The sequence below is a fragment of the Papio anubis genome, chromosome 1, assembly GCF_008728515.1.
Source record: "Papio anubis isolate 15944 chromosome 1, Panubis1.0, whole genome shotgun sequence".
NCBI lineage: Eukaryota > Metazoa > Chordata > Mammalia > Primates > Cercopithecidae > Papio > Papio anubis.
In genome coordinates, this window is record NC_044976.1 from 46813458 (window position 1) to 46832610 (window position 19153).

At 36.1% G+C, this 19153-nt stretch overlaps 1 protein-coding gene and 1 pseudogene across 3 annotated transcripts in view; both read right to left on the reverse strand.

The window, feature by feature from the left end:
• SPATA6 (spermatogenesis associated 6) overlaps window positions 1–19153 on the reverse strand; it is a 191621-nt gene that overhangs the window by 11658 nt on the left and 160810 nt on the right. The gene's annotated exons all lie outside the window — the stretch shown is intronic.
• LOC101022146 lies at window positions 11199–13498 on the reverse strand (annotated as a pseudogene).

Sequence of the window (19153 nt, forward strand, 5' to 3'; positions counted from 1 at the left end):
ATAGAGACAACCACTTTCTTTTAGTTAGTGCTTTAATGATATATATTTGTCCTTTTATTTTCAGCCACTCTTTATTATTAGATCTTTTTCTTGAATGGCATATTATTGGATATTCCTTATTTTTACCTATTCTGAGAAGTCAATGAAGTGGAGCATTTAGTCTATTATCAAAGAAAATGTAATTGCCTGTAGTGAGTGTGAAAGACTTGGCAAAGAAATGAAATAAAAAGGATAGCTGTCTTAAAGGCATAAAAATACAACTACTAAAACTATTCCTGTAGAGTGTTGATGCCTATCTAGATAAAGGATATCATATAGGGGAATTCAGACCTGAGAAACAAAAAGGAATAGATTAGCTTAAAGGTTATTCCTTTCAAATTTTCAGACTATATTTTGTGATATTTTATAAATATATAATTATATATAAATACAATTATATATTATATAAATACATAGTTAATAGCTTAAAATAAGGTGTGATCCTTGCTGCCTCCTTGTGTTTGAATAACTTGCCCTTTGAAAAAAATCATCTATACAAGGATCTATAAGCTAATAACTATGTTTTGATCTTTCTTGCTTTGTTGCATATCTTGTAATTTTATGTTGACATCTGGAAATTTTAAGTAATATGTTGTGACATATCTGGAATGAATATTTCCTTATTATCTTCTGTCTGTCCTGTCCACTGGTGAATGTGGGATACTGAGGTCTCTATTAAATTGCATATCTATTTCTTCTTTCTATTCTATCAGTTTTTCCTTATATTTTTGGGATCTCTTTTAGGTGCATATATATTTGCAATGGTCATATCTTCCTGATGGTTTGGCCCTGTTGCCATTATAAAATATTTTTATTTGTCTTTAGTATGAAATTTAGTAAGAAAAAATTCTCTTAAAGTCTATTTGTCCAATATTTGTGTAGCCACTGCAATTCTCTTACGCTGTTGAATGGTATGCTTTTGTTTCCTTTTACATTCAACTTATTTGTGCCTTTGAATCTAAAGTGCATCTCTTGTAGACAGAGTATAGTTGAACCATGATTTTTATCCAGTCTCCAAAATTCTACCTCCTAATAGGAGTGTTTAATTTTTAAAATATCATGAACTACCTATAGGTATGTTTACATACCTATAAGATTTACATTTGCCATTTTGCTGTCTTTTTTCACTTCTCCATTGTTGCCTTCTTTTGTGTTTGATATTTTCCAGGGTTGATTTTTAATTTCCTATACACTGTATTTTTGAGACATTTTTTTAGTAGTTTCCATGATGATTACAAATAACATCTTAATACAGAAGAATCTAAGTTTAGATGATAGGAACTTAATTTCAATGGGATATGGAAACTTTGCTCTTACATGTTTACAATCTCTCCCCTTTTCTTTCAATTGCTATTTTTACACAAATTACATCTTTATATAATATGCTCCCACCAACATATATTTATAATTATTGTTTTGTGAAGTCATCTCTTAAATCAGATAGAAGAACTAAAGAGTTACTGGCAAAAACTGTATTTCGCCTATCTTTTATATTTACCTAGTTACCATTATCATCGCTCTTTATTTCTTCATGTGAATCTATACTATTGTCTAGTGTCCTTTCACTTCATCCTGAAGGGCTCCTTTTAGTATTTCTTGTAGTGCAAATCTGCTAGTGATAAACCTGGTGTTATTTGAGAATGTTAATTTATTTCATATTTTTGAAAGACAGTTCTGCTGGATATTCATGGTTGAGAGTTCTTTTCAGTACATTGAATATATCACTACACTGCCTTTTGGACTTCATAGTTTCTGATTTAAACCAGTTTATGTGATGAATCCCTTCTCCCTTGCTGTTTTTAAGATTCTCTTTCTGTCTTTGGCTTTTTTCAAAACACTTGTTTTTCAAAACACTTTTTTTTCTAGATACAGAGTCTAACTCTGTCACCAGGCTGAAATGCAGTGGCGAAATCATAGCTCACTGTAGCCTTGAACTCTTGGGCTCAAGTGACTCTCCCGTTTCAACCTTCTGAGTATTAGGAATTACAGGTATTTGCCATGATGTCTGGCTTATCTTTGGCTTCAGACTTATGGTTTATAATGAGCCTCAAGAGTGGATCTATTTGAGTTTATCTTACTTAAGAGTTTATTCAGCTCCTTAGATAATAATTTTCTTCAATTTGGCAAGGACCATTATTTCTCCAAATATTCCTTCTGTCCCTTCCTTTCTCCCTCTTTTTCTGGAATTCTTATTACAGGTATGTTGGCATGCTTAATGGTATCCCACAAATCCATATGTGTTCATTATTTTTATTCTTTATTCTGTTCCTCACACTGAATTATCTCATTTGACTTGTTTTCAAGTCCAATAATATTTTCTTCTGCCTGCTCATAGGGTGCTAATGAGTCCTTCTAATAAATTTTTCATTTCTGAATATGTACTTGTCAACTTCAGAATTTTTATTTGGTTATTTAAAAAATAGTTTATAACTCTTGATTGAAATTTTATATTTTATGAGACATAATTCTAACACTTTATTTCTTTATGAATGCTTTCTTTTGGTTCTTTGAATAAATATATTTAATGTAACTGATTTATGGTCTTTGTCTAGTGAGTTCAATGTGTAGGATCCTCAAGGACAGTTTCTATGCATTGCTTTTTTCCTCCATTTCCGCTGTTTATTGTTGTTGTTTATTCTAGTTCTTACTTTAGTGATTTTCTGACTTAGTTCTGCAAAGTCAACATTCCTTTCTGTGGTTGATCACTGATATCTCTCTATTCTGTTAGCTGAGTCATCAAGTCATTGGACAGACATTTCTATAAATGCTCAGAACCATTAAGTCTCCCAGTGTTTGCTGAGCAGCTCTGTATGTCGGGAGTACACTTTCAACACTTAGCCTAAGCCTTAACCTCCTGTTTATGCAGAGCCTTAAGGTAGGTTGGAACTGAAAGCTTTGGACTTTCTTGTCTTTTCTAATCAAGTACATAGCCTTAGACATATGCACAGTCCTACAAATATGAGTGGTCTTCTAAAATCCCAGGAATATGTGGTATCTTTTCAAAGCCCCCTATAGACACACTCAGCTTTTTCTTTGAAGGTTTTTGATTGGTCTATTGTTTAACTCAACTGCTATTCACCATTTCAGTTTGCAGTGAGGTTTAACAATTGCCTGTAATTATTTCTTTTAAAAATGCCCTCCACAGCAAAGATTTTGCACTGGCAAAGCTCTCACTCAAAGTGGGGTCTTCCAGGCAATCTCCAGACAAGTCACATAATGACAATTCTCTGGGAATGGTCTTTGAAGAAACTCTTAACTTTATTTTACCTCTGACAGTGCCTGCCAAAATTTTGGTTTTCACTGAGTTTGTGGCATGTTGGTTATCAAGACTAATATGCAGCTAGAGAGCAGGCAATGGGACTAGGTCAAGTTAAAATGCCATAAAACTTACTGACCCTACCAATATTCAGCTGTTTTTCATGCTGAAGCATTTGCTTTAGCTTCTAGAGACAAAGCATATAAACTTGTGAGAGCCCCCTAAGACTCTGGCCCCAACGAGTTTTTTACTCTCATGCTGTATTAGTCAGGATTCTCTAGAGAAAACAGAACCGACAGGATATGTGTACAGTTCAAAGACACCAATACTTCATTTTTCAACAATGAACAGAAGAATCAGGCAGAAGATCAACCAGTAAATGGAAGATCTAAACAACAATGTAAATCAACTAGACCTAGCAACATCTATAGAACATTCCGCCCAACGATAGCAAAATACATATTCTTTTCAAGTGCATATGAAAAATGCCCCAGGAGAGACCATATGTTAGGCTATAAAACAAGTTTCAATAAATTTGAAAGAACTGAAATCATATAAAATATGTTACCTGGCCACAGTAAAATGAAATTAGAGAATAATAGCAGAAAAAAATTTGGGTAATTAATAAATATGTAGAAATCAAACAATATATTACTAAATGATCAATGGGTTAAATAAAACATCACAAGGGACACTAGAAAATACTTCAAGAGAAATTTAAATTATGACAAAACATATAAAACTTAATAATGATAATGAGGCAGTACTTCTAGAGAAACATGGCTTTAAACACCTACATGAAAAAAGAAGACCTCAAATCAGTAACCCAAAGCTTTCACTTCAAAAACTACAAAAAGAACATCAAACTAAATCCAAAACAAGTAAAATACAAACATTAGAATGGAAATAAATGAGATCAAGAATAGAAAACCGGATAAAACCAAAGAAAACCAAAGTTGCTTCTTTGAAATCATAAAATATTTGGCAATGTTTTAGTTAGACCAACAAGACTCTAATTACTAAAATCAGTAATGAAAAATGGGACATTACTAGAGGTCTTACAGAAACAAAAAGGATAATAAGGAAATATGTGAAATAATTGTAAACCAAAATAATTATAGAATTGTCTACAATGGTATCTATAATGAAAAGAACAAATTACTAGAAAGATAAAAGCTATTTAAACAGACCCAAGAAGAAACAGGAAATCTGAATGTACCTATAACAAAGAAAGAGATAATTAGTAATCAAAAAAACTTAAAGTAATTAAAAAAACACAAAGAAGAGCTCAAAACCACATGGTTTCATGGCAATACATACGTAAGAAGAATGAACACCAAATCTTTACAACTTCTTCCCAAAAATTTAAGAGGAAGAAGAACTCACAAACTCATTCTATAAGGTCATTATTCCTTTGATACCAAAAGCAAAGATAACACACACAAAAAAACCCTGAATACCAATAAATTTTATGAATATGGATGCAGAATTTCTTAGTAAAATACTTGCAAGCCAAATCCAGCAAGACGTAAAAAGGATTATACACCATAACCAAGTGGGAATTATCCAAACAATGCAAGGTTGACTCATATAAAATTCAATCAATGTAATAAGTCATATTAATAATAATAATATTAATATTATTAAGTCATATTGGATCCTATCCAAAATGATAGGATCATCTCAACAGATGCAGGGAAAGTATGTGACAAATACCAACAACACTCAAAAAACTAAGAGTAGAAGGAACTTCCTCAAGATGATAAACACCATCTGTAAAAAACATAGAGCTAATAGCATACTTATTTGTAAAGGAGTGAAATCTTCCCCTTAAGATCAGGAATAAAACAAGGATGGGCGCTCTCCCCACTTCTATTCAGCAATATATTGGAGGTACTATCCAGGACAATTAGCCAAGAATATGATATAAAAGAAATCAAGATCAGAAAGGAAATAAAAACATTTCTATTTGCAGATTATTCTGTATTTTAAAAATTCCAAATATACACACAAAATAACTATTAAAGCTAATAAAATAAGTTCAGCAATATTGCAGGACACCCTTCCATCACAGAACTTTGTAATCCTATTCACTGCAGAGCCCTGTTGACCCTGCACCCCTGCTCCAGCACCTCCAGACTAATACACCTAGGGATTGTGTACAGGCACTGCTCAATCCCATGTGGAATTAACACATGAAAATGCACTGCATTCCTAAACACTATCAATAAACAATCTGAAAATAAAATTAAGGAAACAATATCATGTACAATAGGATCAAAAATAACAAAATACTTAGGAGTAAACTTGATTTTTAAAAAGCTTAAAATGAATACTGAACTACAAAACATATTTAATAAAAGATGACCTAAATAAATTTTTAAAGTGCTATCTTCACAGATCAAAAGATATTTAAACAATTATTATTAAGAAAGCAATATTCTCCAAAATGATCTAGAGAGCCAACACAATTCCTATACAATTTCGGCCACAGTTTTCATGCAAAAATTGAAAAGCTGGTCCTAAAATTCATACAGAAATGCAAAGGACCTAGAATAGTTATTCTTGAAAAAGAAGAAAAGTTGGAAGACTAACAATTCCTGATATCAACATTTACTACAAAAGCCACTGCAATCAAAATAGTATGATAATAGCATAAGGATAGACATATAGATCAATGAAACAGAATTGAGAATCCAGAAATAAACCCATACATTTATAGTCAATTGATTTTTTTTATAAAGATGCCAAGACAATTCAGTGGGGGAATGATCTTTTTAACAAATGGTGCTGGGACAACCAGATTTCCACATGAAAAAGAATTAACTTTGACTCCCTATCTCACACAAAATACAAAAATCAACTCAAAATTGATCAATGACCTAAATGTAATGGCCAATACTGCAAAAATCTTAGAAAACATAGGCATAAATGTTTATGTCCCTAGACTAAGAAACAATTTCTGAGATATCCTAAGCAAAAGCAACCAAAGGAAACATAGAAAAGTTGGATTTCATCAAAATTTAAAAAACATTAATGCTTCAAAACACAGTATTAGAAGGTGGAAGACAAACCACGAATGGAAGAATATATTTGCAAACATTATCTAAGACGAGACTTGTACCCAGAATATATAAAGACCTCTCAAAATTCAATAATAAGGCAGATAACTATAAGCAGCTAGTGAGCGCCTCTCTCATGGAGGGCAATCAAAATAGCAAGGAAATACTAACACTTCAAGTAGATTGTCTAAGAGAGCACAGTGAAATTCACCAGAGAAGCCATGAAAATCAAGGAAAGAAGACAGTGAAGTCAGGCAGCCCTCCAAGCAGGACTGGCGCAGAGCTAGGAAAGGTTCCCTAAAGCAGGGAAGGGATGGCTAAATAAGAGATCCTCAGTATTCTACCCTTCCATCACAGAACTTTGTAATCCTATTCACTGCAGAGCCCTGTTGACCCTGCACCTCTGCTCCAGCACCTCCAGACTAACACGCCTGGGGATTGTGTACAGGACTGCTCAAGCCCATATAGAATCCCACAGGCTTGTGATCCTTGAGCATCCTGGTGCCAAATGCTGCACCCCGCCAAGAAGGAAGGCCAGGCACTTTCACATGCCCCAAAGACAGATACCACACTCACAGCATGGAGAAGAGGGCAAACAATGCACCGCACAACTTCCCACTTCCACTGCTCACTGCAGAAAAAGGCACCCCTGCCTTAGTGTCATGCCCCCAAGTGCAGCCACCCTTCCCCGCCTGTGGTCTACCACTGAAGCTCAGCATTTCTCTGAAAGCCCAGTCCCCAGAGGCTGTTGATGAGTCCTTTGTCTCCTACAACGGTCACCACCACTGCTCAAATAGTCTCAAAAGGACAAATGTAAGAGATATTGGCCTTAAAGAGGAGGTAGAAAAAGAGATAGGGGTAGAACATTTATTCAAAGGGATAGTAACAGAGAACTTCCAAAACCTGGATAAAGATATTGGTATTCAAGTACAAGAGGGTTATAGCACACCAAGCAGATTTAACCCAAATAAGACTACCTCAAGACATTTTATAATCCAACTGCTGAATACCAAAGATAAAGAAAAGATCCAAAAAGCAGCAAGAGAAAAACAAGTAACACACAAATGAGCTCCAAAACATCTGGCAGCAAGCTGACTTCTCAGTGGAAACCTTACAGGCCAGGAGAAGGTAGCAACATATATTTGAAGTGCTGAAGGAAAACCTTTTATTGTAGAATAGTATATCTGGCAAAAAGATCTTTTGAACATTAAGGATAAATAAAGATTTTCCCAGACAAACAAGAGCCAAGGGACTTCATCAACAGCAGACCTGCCTATGAGAAATGCAAAAGGGAGTTCTTCAATATGAAACAAAAGGATGTTAATGAGCAATAACAAATCATCTAAAGGTATAAAACTTACTGGTAATAGTAAACACAGAAAAACACAGAATATTATAACACTAACTGTGATATATAAACTACTCATATCTTCAGTAGAAATACTAAAAGATGAACCTATTAGAAATAATAGACGACAACTTTTCAAGACATAGACAGTAAAGTAAGATAAACATAGAAACAACAAAAAATTAAAAAGTGAGGAGATGAAATTAAAGTGTAGAGTTTTTATTTATTTTCTTTTTGCTTGTTTGTTTAAACAATCAGTGTTAAGTTGTCATCAGTTTAAAACAAAGGGTTATGACATATTTGCAAGCCTCATGTTAACTTCAAATCTAAAAACATACAACATAATACAAAAAATAAAGAGCAAAAAATTAAAACACACTGTCAGAGAAAATCGCCTTCACTAACAGGAAGACAGGAAGAAAAGAAAGAAGACCACAAAACAACCAGGAAACAAATAACAAAAATGGAGAAGTAAGTCTTTACTTATCAATAACAATACTGAATGAAAATGGACTGACTTCTCCGCTTAAAAGACATGGAGTGGTTAAATAAATTTAAAAAAAAAACAATAGTCAACAATTTCTTACCTACAAGAAACATACTGCATCCATAAGGACACACATAGACTGAAAACAAAGGAATGGGAAAAGATTTCATGCAAATGGAAATCAAAAAAGAGCAGAAGTAGCTAAACTTATATCAGATGAAACAGATTTCAAGACAAAAATTATAAAAAGAGACAAGTTCACTATATAATGATAAAGCAATCAATTCAGCTAGAGGCTATAACAATTATAAATATATATCACCCAACATTGGAGCACCCAGATACATAAAGCAAATATTATTAGAGATAAAGAGATAGATCCCAATACAGTAATAGATGGGGACTTCAACACTCCACTTTCAGTACCGGACAGACATCCAGACATAAAATCTGCAAAGAAATACCGTACTTAATCTGCACTATAGACTAAATAAACCTAATATATATTTACAGAACAGTTCATCTAAGGGTGCAGAATATAGATTCTTCTCCTCAGCACATGGATCATTCTCAAGGGTGAATCATATGTCAGGCCACAAAACAAGTCTTAAAAAGTTGAAATTATATCATGTGTCTTCTCTGACCACAATGGAATAAAACTGGAAATCAATAACAAGAGAAATTTTGGACACTATACCAAGAGATGGAAATTAAACAGCATGCTCCTGGATAACCAGTGGGTCAATAAATATATTAAGAAGAAAATTTTCAAATTTATTAAAGTAAATGTAAATGAAAATACAACATACCAAAACCTATGGGATACAGCAAAAGCAGTACTAAGAGGAAAGCTTACAGCAGTAAGTGCCTACATTTAAAAAGACAACAAGTAGGTGGAAAAAAGAAAAGATAAAATACTTCAAATGAACAACCTAATGATGTATCTTAAAGAACTAGAAAGGCAAGAATAAACCAAAGCCAAAATTAGTAGCAGTAAAGAAATACTTAAGAAATAAATAAAGTTGAATTGAATAAAACAATACAAAAGTTGAACAAAACAGAACAGAGGCCTCAGAAATAACACCAAACATCTACAACCATCTGATCTTTGACAAACCTGACAAAAACAAGCAATGGGGAAATGATTCCCTATATAATAAATGGTGCTGGGAAAACTGGCTAGCCATATGTAGAAAGCTGAAACTGGATCCCTCCTTACACCTTATATAAAAATTAGCTCAAGATGGATAAAAGATTTAAATGTAAGACCTAAAACCATAAAAACCCTAGAGGAAAACCTAGGCAATACCATTCAGGACATAGGCATGGGCAAAGTCTTCATGACTAAAACACCAAAAGCAATGGCAACAAAAGCCAAAATAGACAAATTGGATCTAATTAAACTAAAGAGCTTCTACACAGCAAAAGAAACTATCATCAGAGTGAACAGGCAACCTACAGATTGGGAGAAAATTTTTGCAATCTATCCATCTGACAAAGGGCTAATATTCAGAATCTACAAAGAACTTAAAAAAATTTACAAGAAAAAAAGACAAACAACCCCATCAAAAAATGGGCAAAGGATATGAACAGACACTTTTCAAAAGAAGACATTTATGCAGCCAACAAACATGAAAAAATGCTCATCATCACTGGTCATTAGAGAAATGCAAATCAAAACCACAATGAGATACCATCTCATGCCAGTTAGAATGGTGATCATTAAAAAATCAGGAAATAACAGATGCTGGAAAGGATGCAGAGGAATAGGAACACTTTTATACTGTTGGCAGGAGTGTAAATTACTTCAACCACTGTGGAAGACAGTGTGGTAATTCCTCAAGGATCTAGAACCAGAAATACTATTTGACCTAGCAGTCCCATTACTATGAATATACCCAAAGGATTCTACTCTAAAGACACACGCACACATATGTTTACTGCAGCACTGTTCACAAGAGCAAAGTCTTGAAATCAACCCAAATGCCCATCAATGACAGACTGGATAAAGAAAATGTGCCACATATACACCATGGAATACTATGCAGCCATAAAAAAGGATGAGTTAATGTCCTTTGAAGGGACATTAATGAAACTGGAAACCATCATTCTTAGTAAAGTAACATAAGAAGAGAAAAACCAAACACTGCGTGTTCTCACTCATAAGTGGGAGTTGAACAATGAGAACACATGGACACAGGGAGGGGAACATCACATACCAGGGCCTGTCGGGGAGTGGAGGGCTGGGGGAGGGACAGCATTAGGAGAAATACCTAATGTAAATGATGAGTTGATGGGTGCAGCAAACCAACATGGCACATGTATACCTATGTAACAAACCTGCATCTTGTGCACATGTACCCCAGAACTTAAAGTATAATAAAAAAAGAAAAGATAAATAAAATTGACAAATCTTTAGCCACACCAAGAAAAAAAAAAGAGAAGACCCAAATAAATAAAAACAGAGATGAAACAGAAGGCATTACAACAGATGTGGCAGAATTTCAAAGGATCATTAGAGCCTACTACAAGCAGTGGTATGTATTCCATAAATTGAAAAACCTAGAAAAAAATGTACAAATTCCTAAACACGTAAAACAAATTCCTAAACACGTAAAACCTAGATTACCATGAGGAAATCCAAAACTTGAACAGACTAATACATAATAAGATCAAAACTGTAATAAAAAGTCTCCTAGCAAAGAAAAGCACAGGGCTCGATGGATTCACTAATTTTATCAAACATTTATTTTTGTTATTTTATTACTTTATTTTTATTTTATTTTATTTTTGAGATGGGATCTCGCTCTGTTGCCCAGGCTGGAGGACAGTGGTGTGATCACAGCTCACTGCAGCCTCGACTGCCAGGACTCAAGCAATTATCCCATCTCAGCCTCTCAAGTAGCTAGGACAACAGATGCATGCCATCATGCCTATTTACTCTATTATTATTATTATTTGTAGAGACAAGGTCTCACCATGTTGCCCAAGTTGGTATCAAACTCCTGGGTTCAAGAGATCCTCCTGCCTTGGCCTCCCAATGTGCTGGGATTACAGGGATGAGCCATCATGCCTTGCAACCCAAACATTCGAAGTAGAACTAATACCAATCCTAAACACACTATTCCAAACAATAGAGGAGGGAGTACTTCCAAACTCATTCTATGGTCAAGTACTATCCTGATACCAAAACCAGACAAAGACACATCAAAGAAAGAAAACTACAGATCAATAACCCTGATGAACATTGATATAAAAACTCTCGACAAAATACTAGCAAATCGAATTTGATAATACGTTAGAAAGATTGTTTATCATGACCAAGTGAGATTTATTTCAGGGATGCAAGGGTGGTTCAACATATGCAAATCAATCAATGTGATACATCATATCAACAGAATGAAGGACAAAAATCAAGTAATCATTTCAATTAATACTAAAAAAGCATGTTATAAAACTCAACATCCCTTCATAATAAAAACCCTCAAAAAACTGAGTATATAAAGAACATACCTCAACACAATAAAAGCCATATACAACAGACCCACAGCTAGTATCATACTGAGTGGGTAATAACTGAAAGCCCTTCCCCTAAGATCTGTAACATGACAAGGATGCTCACTTTCACCACTGTTACTCAATATAGAACTGGAAGTCCTATGTGGAGCAATCAGACCAGAAAGAAATAAAGGGCATCCAACTTTATTGGAAACAAACAAGTCAAATTATCCTTCCTTGTAGATGACATAATTTTATATTTGGAAAAAACCTAAGGACTCCACCAAAAAACAAAACTGATACTGCACACATGGAAAGTTTTTCTCCCTAGTTCACTAGCTCCCCATCACCCTTCCACCCTATTCCCACCCAATCCCACATTTCTCCATGACCAAAAATATCAAATCAGTAAGGAAGATGTGGGATTCTTGCCTGGCCAAGTCTCTTTTGCGTACTTCTTCTTCTTGGGTTCATTTACAGTTTCAGGGTTATGAACGGCAAGGTTTGGTGCAGGGTTCGTGTTCACTGCTGCCGGCACAACGGGAGTCAAGTCCACATCAGAGGCAAGGTTTGGGTATGGCATAAACAAGCCACCGATGAGTGCTGTTTCATGGAAGCTGGGAGTCTGCTTCACTGTATGTGGGGGATGTCCTCTGTTGAAGGCAAAGTTCTGCATGCGCCTTCTCCCTGATTCCTCCAGGCCCAAGGAGCCAGGGCCCTCCCCTGCTTCTTCTGGACTGAGACCCCTGCAGTTTGCACTAAGTTCCTGAATCGACCAACTGAGGGATCCACATCCTCTGAGTTGATGATCTCATCATCCTCACTGAATGTCACCCATGAGTTCTTTCTCTTCCTCTTTGGTCTTGGAATGCCTAGATTTCCCTCCTCAATGGTAAGGGTGGAAATCTACTTGTTGTGGGCAGTGTTGAACTATGTCAGGTTATCAAGCTTAGTTTCCTCCTCTGGAAGCCCCAGTAAGCCCTTGAGTTCATCATCCTCTTCACCCATCTTCTCAACTCCTTTCACAGCCAATGGCAATGGCTGAAGTGTCTCACACAGAGTGTATGCCCTTGTGGATGCGTCAATGAGACCCTGGAATTGATAGGAATTTGCTGAGGCTTGTGAGGTTCCAACTGAATGTGACCCAAGAAAGTGCTGTGTGTACTGTTGAGATCTATTATGAAAACTCCTCAGATGCTTGTGGTAGACAAATGCAGCATGGACCCGAGTGCAAGACTGGTGTTCAGTGGTAAAGTCACACAAATCAAGGTTTCTCCCAAATAAGTAATACTTACTTTCACCAATAATCAGTCTTTCAATTAGTTTGTCTCATTTGACTGCATCCAGATGTCGACCAGGAGGGGGCTTACCCGCCCAGGTTGGGCAGTGGAGCAGCGTGAGGCTGGAGCCAGAGTTTGCAACTGCCACCATCTTGCATCTCCCCCTCCCATTTGGTGGGCCCAAAGCAAAAAATTAAAAATTAGTGTACAAAAATTAGTTACATTTCTATTAACCAATAACCTTCAGAGAGCCAAATTAAGAATTCAATCCCATTTTCAACAGCCACACACACAAAAATATACCTAAGAATACATTTAACTAAGGAGGTGAAAGAATTCTACAAGAAGAACTACAAAACACTGTTGAAATTGTAAGTGACACAAACAAATGGAAAAACATCCCATGCTCATGGTGTGTTAGGATCAGTAATGTTAAAATGACTATAGTACCCAAAGCAATCTACAGATTCAACACAATTCCTATCAAATTACCAACATCATTTTGCAAAGAATCAGAAAAAATAATCCTAAAGTTCATATGAAACCAAAAAAAAAAAAAAAAAAAAAATTCTGAATAGCTAAAGCAATCCTAAGTAAAAAGGACAAATCTGGAAGCATCACATTAGATAGCTTTAACTTATATTACAAAACTATAGTAACTAAAACAGCATGGTACTAGAAGAAAAACAGACACATTATCAATGGAATAGAATAGATAATCCAGAAATAAAGCCACATACCCACAATTAACTAATGTTGACAAAAACAAAATGGGGAAAGAATATGTTATTCAATGAATAGTGCTGGGAAAATTAGCTAGCCATATGCAGAATTAAACTTGGACCCTTATCTCTCACCATATACAGTAATTAATTCATGATATGTTAAAGACTTAAATGCAAGACCTGAAACTATAAAAAGCCTGGAAGAAAACCTAGGGAAAAACTCTAGTTTTTCTAGACAAATAAATTATAACAAAAACCCCAAAAGCAAATGCAACAAAAACAAAAATAGACAAATAGGATTTAAACTATAAAGGTTCTGTAGAACAAAATATATAATCAACATAGCAAACAGACAACTTACATAGTAGGAGAAAATATTTGCAAACTATGCCTTTGACAAAGGACTAACATCCAGAATCCACAAGTAACTCAAACAACTCCAACACACACTAAAAAAAGATAAACCAATAAAAAAAAAAAAAAACAAAAAACAAAAACAGGCAAAGGACCTGAACAGATATTCCTCAAAAGAATAAAAGCGGCTAACAAACACACAAAAAAATGTTCAACATCACTAATCATCAGAGAAATGCAAATTAAAACCACAATGAGATATCATCTCACATGCATCAGAATGGCAACTATGAAAAAGTCAAAAAACAACAGATGCTGGCATGAATGTGGAGAAAAGGGAACGCTTACACACAGTTCTTGGAAATGAAAATTAATTCTACCTCTTTGGAAAACAGTATGGTGACTGTCAAAGACCTAAAAATAGAATTACAATTTGAGCCAATAATCCCACTAGTAGGTATTTACCCAAAGGAAAATAAATAATTACATTAAAAAGGCATCTGCACTCATATATTCATTGCAGCACTGTTGATAATAACCAAGTCATGAAACTTGGGCAAAGAAAATGCGAGACATATAAAAATATATATAAATACACACACACACACACATACCATGGAACACTATACAGCCATAAAAAGAATGAAACCATGTCCTTTGCAGCAACACAGATAGAGCTGGAGGCCAATGTCCTAAATGAACTAACTCAGAAACATAAAATCAAATACTGCATGTTCTCATTTATAAGTGGAAGATAAACAATAGGCACACTGGACATAAAGATGAAAAGAATAGACACTGGGGACTCCAAAAATGGTGGGGAGAAGAGGGCGAATATGGGCTGAAACATTACCTATTGGGCACAATGCTCAATATTTGGGTGATATGGGTGATGATTACACTAGAACCCGATTTCCACATTACACAATATATCCATGTAACAAACATACAATGTACCTTCTAAGTCTAAAATTTTAAGAAGTTTTTAAAAAACTCAATAAAAAGATACCCACATTTTAAAATCAGAAAATAATTTGAATATATATTTCTCCAAAGAAGATATACAAATTACCAATAAGTGCATGAAATGATGCTCAACATCATTAGTCAGAAGGAAAATGTACATCAAAACCCCAATAAGACACCACTTCATGCACACTAGGGTGGCTATAATCAGAAAAGATAGCTAATAACAAAGTTCAGCAAGGATGCCAGGTGAAAAGGCAAAATGGTAAGCCATTATAAATAATAGTTCGGCAATTCCTCAAAATGGTCAAAATAGATTTATCACATAAATGTTGACAGTATTATTTTTTAACAGCCAAAAAGTGGCAACGAACCAAACTAAATGATCCATCCATCAACTGATGAATGGATAAAAAAAAATGTGTCATTATCTATGCAATGGAATACCATCCAGCCATATAAAAAAGAATAAAGTGACATACACTACAACACGGGCAAGGCTTTAATATATTAAGTATAAGAAGCAGTCACAAAGACCATATATTGTATGATTCAATTTATATGAAATGTGCAGAATTGGCATCTACAGGAATTGGATTGGTTGCTGCTTAGGAGTGGAGGAGAAATGAGGAAAGGGGAGAACGGTACCTGACTCCCAGTGGTTACAAAGTATCTTCTCTGTGGGGTGATGAAATGTTTTGAAATTAGATGTGACTTTTTTGAATATAGTAAAAGCCATTGAACTGTGTACTTAAAATGTGTGAATTGTATAGTATGTGAATTATATCTTAATAAAGCTTTTTTTAAAAAAAAAAATAAAAGCCTTTAGAATTGAGTAATAAGTGACATTATTAGCTTTCATTATCTCAAGTAGATACATTTATTTTACAGATAAAAGAGGGTAAATAATTCATTAATTTTGTACAGTTTGCTGTAAGTATAGAAAATATCTGAACACCATAATAAACATGAAATACCGTACACAGAATGCTTCCCTCTATATTGCACACTTGTTAAGAGTACATATTCTTAACAAGTGACTATATGTCAGGTCTTGATGAAATAGTAATACATTTCAAATAATTCAAAGTATATTCTCTAGCTGAGAAGAAATTAAAGTAGCTGTCAATAACCAAAGGTGAGAGAATAAACAACTAAGATAAAATTAAGAAATACATTTCTAAATTACCAGAGTCAATGAAGAAATCACAATAGAAATTAGAATATATTTTGAAGTGAATAATACAAATACAACATAAAAATTATTAGAGGTATCTAAAGCAGTGGCGTAGAGGGAAAATTACATTCTTAAATGTATAGATTAGAAAAGACTTAAAAATCAACAACATAAGCCTCCACTTTAAAAGACTAAAAGAAAAAGTAGAACATAAAACTTTTAGCATAAGTTAATGTAACAGAAAAAACTTGTCCCAGACAAGTAAAAAGCGACACAAACTGTTATTTAAAAAGAATAATAACATGAACAAATTCTTAAAATACAGGGGGACAAATTAAACTCAAATTACTATTATCATGATTGAAAAGGGAGATACTCATATGCTTATACATTCTATAGTTGTGTTTAAAAGTGGGCAGGGCCAGTATGGCAGACTAGAAGCAGCTTATTTGTGTCACTGTCAGGGAGAGGGAGCAAAAGGGCTGATGAACACGGTTGCTGCAGGCATATGAAAAACCACGTTGGGATCCACCAGGGCAGAGGAACACAGAGAACACAAAGGAGTAAAGCTGGGCACCAGCCCATCTGGGCTCAGCGCAGAGCCAGGAGGACCCCTCCAACACTGGAAAGGGTGAGTGACAGTCCACAGGGGAATTTACACTCTCCACAGGGACCTGTGCAAGACCGGGAACAGGAGAATCACCCTGTCACCCGCCCTGCACCTTCCTCCACAGTACTTCTAGACTGAGGCAGAGAGCCACCCGGAAATTTTGCAGGGGCAACTTCTGAGTCCAAGAGGACTGCCATGAGCCTTGGGCCCTGGAGCAAACAAGCACCAGTGCCACAAATCCAATAGAGGGTCCAGTCAGCTGCGGTGCCAGGGAGCAGTAACATTGCTCCACCATTGTGTGCCAGCCAGGCCTCAGTGGCAACTTCTGGCCCAGCAGTTGTACTTTGGTTCAAACTCGGTCAGTCAATCCTCCCACCCCCACCACTGGTAGGACACTCTACAATGCTTGCTAGAGTGTCCAGCTCAGAGGTCCCACTTTTGTGTGAACTCAGCTGGAACGTGTAGCCTCCTGTTGTCACATAAAACATCCAGACCACAGAGCATGAGACCCCAACAGCCCCAGTCACTGGTAGCCAGGCAGGTGACACCTGTTAGAGCCTCTGGCCCAGTGGCTCCACTGCTGTGTAAGGTCAGCTGGAGGTTGCAGCTTCCAGTTGTCACAGGAAACATCTGGATGGCAGAGCAAGAGACCCCACCTACCACCACCACTAGTATCCAGGTGGGCAACACCTTCTAGAGCTTCTAGCCCAGCTGCCTTGCTTCTGTGTGAGCCTGGCTGGAGGGTGCGGCCTCCTGCTGTTCTGGGAAATGCCCGAATGGCAGGGTGCATGACCCTATAACCCCTTCCAATCACAGCCAGGCAGGCAACACCTGCTAGGTTTTCCAGCCCAGTGGCCCTACGTTTGCCCAAATATGTTGAGGGGCACAGCCTCTTGTTGCCCTGAAAAAACCTGAAAGGCAGGACTGGCAACCCCACCAATCCCTAGCCACCCATAGTAAGACAGGCAATACCCAGGAAGAGTTTCCAACCCAAAAGTCCCACTTCCACCTGAACTCTGTGAGTAGACACAACCCTATCTTTCCCCTAGGAAGCACATAAACAGCAGACTATGGGCAAGGATACAGTTAGCTGGCCAACTGATGGCCCAGCCTGAGGGAGCCCCATAGACTAAAACCCCCAACAAAAGAAATACAGACAGGAAGACAGTAATTGCAAAGGGGGCTCCTCCACGACCCAGGAGTAGACTAGAATAGAAGGCAGTCACCCAAACCCACTTTATACCATAATCAAACTCCCAAAAAGGGCATTAAAGAAGAAAAAAAGCAAAACAATCCATTCAAAGGACAGCAAATTCAAAGACTGAAAGAACGTAAGACCACAAAGATAAGAAAGAAACAACAAAAGAACTCTGACAACCCAAAAATTCAGAGTGCCTTCTTTTCTCCAAACAACCACACTAACTCTCCAGCAAGGGTTCTTAACTGGGCTGAGATGGCCGAAATGACAGAAATAGAATTCAGAATATGAATAGGAATGAAGATCGTCAAGATTCAGGAGACTGTTGAAACCCAATGCAAAGAAGCTAATAATCACGTAATCACCAGAGCTGACAGAAAAAATAGCCAGTATAGAGAAGAACATAACGAACCTGATACAGCAAAAACAAAAACAAAACAAAACAAAACAAAAAAACCCAAAACAAAACAAAACAAAAAAAAACAAACTACAAAAATTTCATAATACTATCACAAGTATTAACAGCAGACCAAGTGATGAAAGAATCTAAGGGCTTGAAGACTCGCTTTCTCAAATACAACAGTCAGACAAGAAAAAAAAAAGAATTGAAAAGGAATGAACAAAACCTCCTGGAAATACGGGATTATGTAAAGATGCCCAATCTGCAAGTCACTGGCATCCCTGAAAGACATAAGGACAAAAGAAGTAACTTGGAAAACATATTTCACAGTATCATCCATGAGAACTTCCCCATCCTAGCTAGAGAGGCTGATATTCAAATTCAGGAAATGAGAAGAATTCCTAGAAGATACTTCACAAAAAGATCATCCCAAGACATAACCATCTGATACTCCAAGGTTGAAATGAAAGAAAAAATGATAAAGGCAGCTAGAGAATAAACGGGAGGTCACTTACTAGGGGAACCCTATCAGACTGACAGAGGACCTCTCAACATAAACCCTACAAACCAGAAGAGACTGGGGACCTGCATTCAACATTCATAAAGAAAAAAATTCCAACCATGAATTTCATATCCAGTCAAACTAAGCATCATAAATGAAGGAGAAATATGATCCTTTTCAATTTGAGCCTATACAAATGCTGAGGGAATTTGTTAACACCAGACCTGCCTTACAAGAGGTCATGAAAGAAG